Consider the following 6,000-nt stretch of genomic DNA (forward strand, 5'->3'; position numbering starts at 1 on the left):
TGACTGGCAGTAGTAGCTTTTTCCAGTTGTACATTTTTGTAGTTAATTCCATACTGGGACATTCACTCTTTTCCCACCATTACCTCTTTTCCATGCAGACCATTGTAGGAGAGAGTGTTTCTAACCAAACTACTTGAAAAAGACTCAGAAGTTCTGCCTTGTAAGTACTTCACCAGAACAGTAGCTGTTTTCCCTTTGAGGAGTTTATGGAGGTGGCAGTAGTCCCAGCATAGGAACTGTGCTGTATAACCAAGCACTTTCACTCAGTTGTCTAGACAGTTTACTTACTGTTGTATTTTTGTTTGCACTAAAATTATCTGAAACACAGATCCTGTTTAAAATAAACAGGTGAACACTCAGAATATGCAATTTCAGCTGCAGACTTTCAGATCTCCTTATTGGCCATCCTCAGCAACTCTTTAATGTTAGTCAAACATTCTGTGATTACCAGCTATCATGTTTGTAAGTTCAGCTTATAACACCACAATAAAGTCAATTTCAGGAAAAACAGTCTAGCTAGCCATTGATCTAAGTCTCCTGAGGAATTTTATGCTGCCTGGAATGATTTTTGTTGTTTAAGATAGTGCTCAACAATGAAAAGTCTAGGACAGTTTGTTGCATTAGTCACATGCAAATATTTATTATTAAAAAAAAAAAAGAGAGAAAAAAGAAAGAAAAACATTACAGGAAAACCTCCAAACACATAATTAACTCTGAATAAAATTTTATACTTATTGTCTGCTTAAAGAATGTATGTGCTTTTTCAGAAAAGGGTGCTAACCAGGGAGCACCTATGAGACACTTCCACTACTGCTTACTATCTCGTATTTTTATTACGAAGTGCTATCAAGTGTTTTACAAAACAAAACCAAAATCAAAACCACCTTATCCTGAAGAATTTCTAGAGAAGGTTAGAAGCAGCAGCTAAGTGCAACAGGAAGAAATAAATGAAGAAAGCATAAATTAGCAATGCATTAATGATGAAAATGGCCAAATTTCTTAGATATAACAGAAGAATGATTTAAAGGGGAATAAGGATGCCATTCTGCAAATCTGTAAAGAGTGCCTTCCTTGTACAAAAGTAGGTGTGAGTGGATTGACAGCCACAGAAATATTACTTTTACAAGTGGTGGACCAGTAGTAGGTCCAAGGACCAGCGGCCCTAAAAGGCCACCATACTGTAGTTTGTCATAAGTGAGTAACAGATAACAGAAGGGTCACAAGACAGGTTAATAACCCTGTTTTAATGTTCAAAATATTTATAAAAGATATTTTAGGAGGTTTGTTAGATGTGGTAGAAATGCAGAGCCAGTAACAGATGCAGGCTCAGATACACTGTTAAAACACTACTATACAATAATCAATAGTATTATAGTAACTCATCCTTGCAGATACAAGTTTGTTTTTCTAGGTAAACTATAGAAAAAGAACATTCCATATGACAACAGCCAAATCGTATAGTGGTTAAATAGTCAAATACAATAAGGGAATATTTATGAATGTGAATGAATACATGGGGGCTACCACAACATGGAATGTGTAATTAAACCATTTGCTTCTCTTTGCTGTGGCAGATCATAATTGTGTGGTTCTGTTTCACTTTCAAATTAGAGATATTAATGTATGTATGTTTTACTAAGGTTGCTGCTTTATCACAACTATGCCAGACACACTTAGCATCTGTACTTCTGCAGAATCCAAGTTGGAGGTCAAACTTGTAAACTGCAGCACATTAAATAGTCAACGTTATGAGTAAAACCCAAAAATTATAGTAAATGATAGATGAAGCCGAAATAATATTTTCCAAGAGTAGACTTTAAAAAAAGGAAGAGCCAAAAAACCCCAAAAAACATTTGAAAGAGCAGCAGAGGGGTTTACATAGTGAAAGGTTGAGGATGTAACAAACAAACTGCTCTAAGGGTCAGCACTGCCTGATCCCATTTTCCTCTCAAATCTAGTATGTTAAAGAAGTCTGTGATCATAAGTCCAGTAGTATTGCCACAGAATTCCCAGTAATAATGGTGAGTGTAGTAGCAGTCATGATATACAACCTCCTTTCAATCCATGTAAAACCATCAAACTGTAAAGAAGGGAGAAACTATGCCATCAGCACTAGCCAACCAGAACACATTTCTGTGGCTTGGAAGATAAATATCTTCACCTACTTCTACAATCTTCTAGCATGTATATTTAACAGAGGTCTTAACGCTGACTTGGAAACACATTCACGGTTCTTTAAACAATGATGTTTGTCCCAGCCTGTCAGTCTGTTGAGTTTGAAAACTCATTTTATGTAACTAGTCAGTTCAGACTTTTGTTATTTTAAACAAGTCGAAGCCCATGCTTCTCCACAGCAGAAGTCCTTCAATTTTAGTTAACTTTTGGTGTGTAACAGGATCACAGTATAAACCAAACTATCAATGATTTAGATTATATATTATTTTTGGATGATAATTTCTCTCCGAATCCACAACCATACTGTTCTCTTGGCCTAGACCCCCTAGTAGGGTCATATAATTTGTATTTTGTTACCTTCACTTAGTTATTTCTAAATGCAATTTAAACTTGCCCTCCTCTTTGCATGAACCCTGGCAAAGTTCAGCTGAAGCTTTCTTTGTCTTAATAACATTGGTATTCAGAGTCAATAGGTACATTATCTTCCTACTAGGAATTCTGGTTTCTTAGAATTATTCTTTTTAGCAGTCTTTGTTATATCTGGCTTGTAATTATTTGAAAATTCTCTTACGATATACAGTATAATAAATATTGTACTGTATGCTTTACCTAACTGTTTAGCTAATGCATCTAAAATATACTTTATGGAAGTAAAAAATATTTGCTCATAGGCATTTAACTTTGCCACGTAGCACCTTCAGCTATGACTGTACAGACTGGCTCTTCAGGATATCTGCGGGGAAGAAAAACTGGGAAACAGCGTGAGCTGTCAGAAATACATGCAGTTGTTTTCATTGTAGTTTGAAACACTCTTCACTGAAAAAGACGTATGGTTAGTCATGAATTTTGCCTTTTCTGACTGTCTTCAAACCCATCTTCCAGAAGATACTTGCAAGTTATGAAAATACTTCTTTGGAATTTTGAAGTCTTTCTAAACTCCCATACTTCTTCCTGAAAAAGGGACAAATTTGAACTCAAAAGGCTATGAGGTGAGAAAAGAGCTTACAGGTAATTTACTACTGAAGCAGCTTTAGTTTAAAAAGAAAAATGAAAATGGCTTCTCTCAATCTTTGGTGTCATCTATCATATGACAACAATTAAAATCCTAATCTAATACTGTACAAACAGAAGATATTTAAATCACAGCAAGCTAACAAATCCCAGGTGTTGATAGCACTGTGCATGAGTTTGGTGTTTAACAAAACCTCCATGAATCCACTGCAACAGATGAAGAATTCAGCCCTACTTGCAGAATTTTTGTAGCTGTTTTAGACCCTTACCCCATGCTTCATATTGTGTACCACATTGCCTTGAAGGCCCAAGTTTTTAAACACAGTAGGAAAAAGGCACTACTAAAAATTATGACTATCAGGAGGGCATAAGGAACCAAAGAAATAGAAATTGGGTGTAGTTTAGTGCTTTGCTAAGCTGTAATGATGCTGAAATTGCCACCCCAATGTCACTATGCCCTTTTAGTCTAGGAAGCCATCTCAGTAACAGCAATAGGCACTTGCTGGTTTCCCACAAGGATGAAGAGCACATAAACACAAGTTTCAGTATTGTAGCCTACCAGAAACACAAACATTGAACTAATAAGAAATGACAATTCCTCAAGATTAGATTTCCTTAGTATGGAATTCAGCCTAACTAAAGAGGAGGTCAAGAAGCAAAGTAAAAGCTTTTATTTCAGCAAGGAAACCTGAATTACATCCAGGAAGATCACACCTCCTGTGTCCACAGAATTCCAACAAATAGTGTACTTACCCTGAGTTCATTGGCCTCTGCCATCGCTCAAGTAAAACACATTTTGGCCACACCAATCTGCTATTTTGTACCAAGTTTAGCAAGAGCCTTAGAGCAAACAAATCCTTTCCTGGGTAATTATCTATCACTGTCCACTTACAAGTCATCTGGATCCACAAACTGTATTGTGTCTTGCTTGCTGCAGTGTTGTGCCATCATACTCCTGCAGATATGTAGGCAGCATCTCTGAAAGGCATGTATACAGCAGCACCGGGGCAGAAAGCAAGGTCATCTTCATGTGCATGTTTTCAAGGCAAGCATGGAGTGCTTAGCCATGTTGTTTCCACAGTCTAGTTAGCAAGGGAGCTTGCAACCCACTTGTGCAAGAGAAGCCTTGGCCAACAAGAGCATATGGTCAAAGTGTGTGAGGGCCTGACTGCACTTCAGTAGAGTTGGGTCACAGATTCTTTGGCTTCAGGCTATGAAGCAGCAAGAGCCCACCATGTACTGCCTGGTCACGGTGAAGCATTACAACTGCAGTCTGCAGTACTGCTTCAAATAAAGACATCCGCCTCACAAAATACAATGCTGAGTTTTGAGACTGGTCAGGACAATTTAGTTTCCTAAAGGGCTGTGATTACAGACGAATTCTGGAGCAGTGTATTGTGACCGTTGGGTGAGGAGCAGTGGATGATAGGATTGAGGAGCTTGTCCAACAAATACCCCAGGAACCAGCAGCGTTTCTCAGCAACTGACCCCTCTCTGGAAAGCAGGGCTGACCATATTGCAGTACAGATGGTACTGTGCAGAGCTGGAACTGTTTTGTAGTGAGTAAATACATACCAGTCTGACACTTGCAGCTACAGTCTGGAATAACAGCAGTAATTACTGCAGTAATCGTATCAAAGTAATTACATCTAGAATTTGAATACCAACACACTATTACTGAAGCATGGAGTCATTCTTCTCTTGTAAAACCACTATCCATTACTTGATGCTGGAAGTACTCCATCCCACACAGACCCACTACTTAGAAGAGTAAGACAAGTAAGTTAAGTAAGACAGCATAGCCAAGATTTACTATGCCAGAACTACAGCACTGTCCTAAATCCAGCTACTACTTGCACTGCAGTTACAAAAATCGGTATTAAGCCATTTCCACGTTTAGTAGTCTGGTTTTGTGTGCTTTTTGTTTTTTTCCAAGTTGATTAAGAGTGGAGAAAAGTTCCAAAGCAATTCATACAGCATGTCATTAGAATTATGCAGAGGGACACTGGCTGTCTTGCTTAGCTGTCCCACTGTCACAGACGCCTCCCATTACATTAAAGTACAATTTTTCTACTGTTGCCACAAGAGCTGGTCCAAACTACTATTAGAAGTAAATAATGCTGTAAAACCGGGGAGAAGAAATTAGCACCAGAATACTTCACACTGATCTCTTCCATACAAACAGCTCAAGCACTGTCATGGCTGGTCGCAGTTTGTAAGGCAAAAAACTCAACAATAGGAAGAATCATGTATTATGGGGTAGGGCTCAGAGACTAAACCAAGTTTAAACTGAACCAGATCAATTCTATTTTCAAAATTACATGGTTCTGAGACAGAGACTGAAACCAAGCACCATGTGTTATGCACTGCACTTCCATTACTTCCATATTCTCAATTTGTGAGTTTACGCTAATAAGAAACAGTATTTTTTGAAACACGTTTGTCATATAAACAGGATAGCTCTACCACACATACTCATTCCAGAAAAGAATGATACTAACCTATTTTGAACCACCAGATCAAGATCAATGTTATTTCATATGTTGTTCCTAAAGTTCTACAACCTCTCAGCAAAAACCCCCACTTCATAATACCATACCAAGTAGCATAACCATTATAATACTAATCAGATGATATTTAAAAACTGTTCTGCCACAAGCCACCACCTCTCCTCAAATATTCTAGAAATACACAAAGCTCATTAATAAAAAAACCCAAACCTGGGAATCTTTTCTTTAGCCTCTGTTTCCAACTCACCTTATGACATGTCAAACCACTTTTTGATTCAGTAAATTCTGCTGTCATACTGCGCTA

This window comes from Neopsephotus bourkii, unplaced genomic scaffold (assembly GCF_033783945.1).
Source record: "Neopsephotus bourkii isolate Nb327-2 ecotype Australia unplaced genomic scaffold, CSIRO-AGI_Nbou_v1 NB_1526, whole genome shotgun sequence".
In the NCBI taxonomy this organism is placed as follows: domain Eukaryota; kingdom Metazoa; phylum Chordata; class Aves; order Psittaciformes; family Psittacidae; genus Neopsephotus; species Neopsephotus bourkii.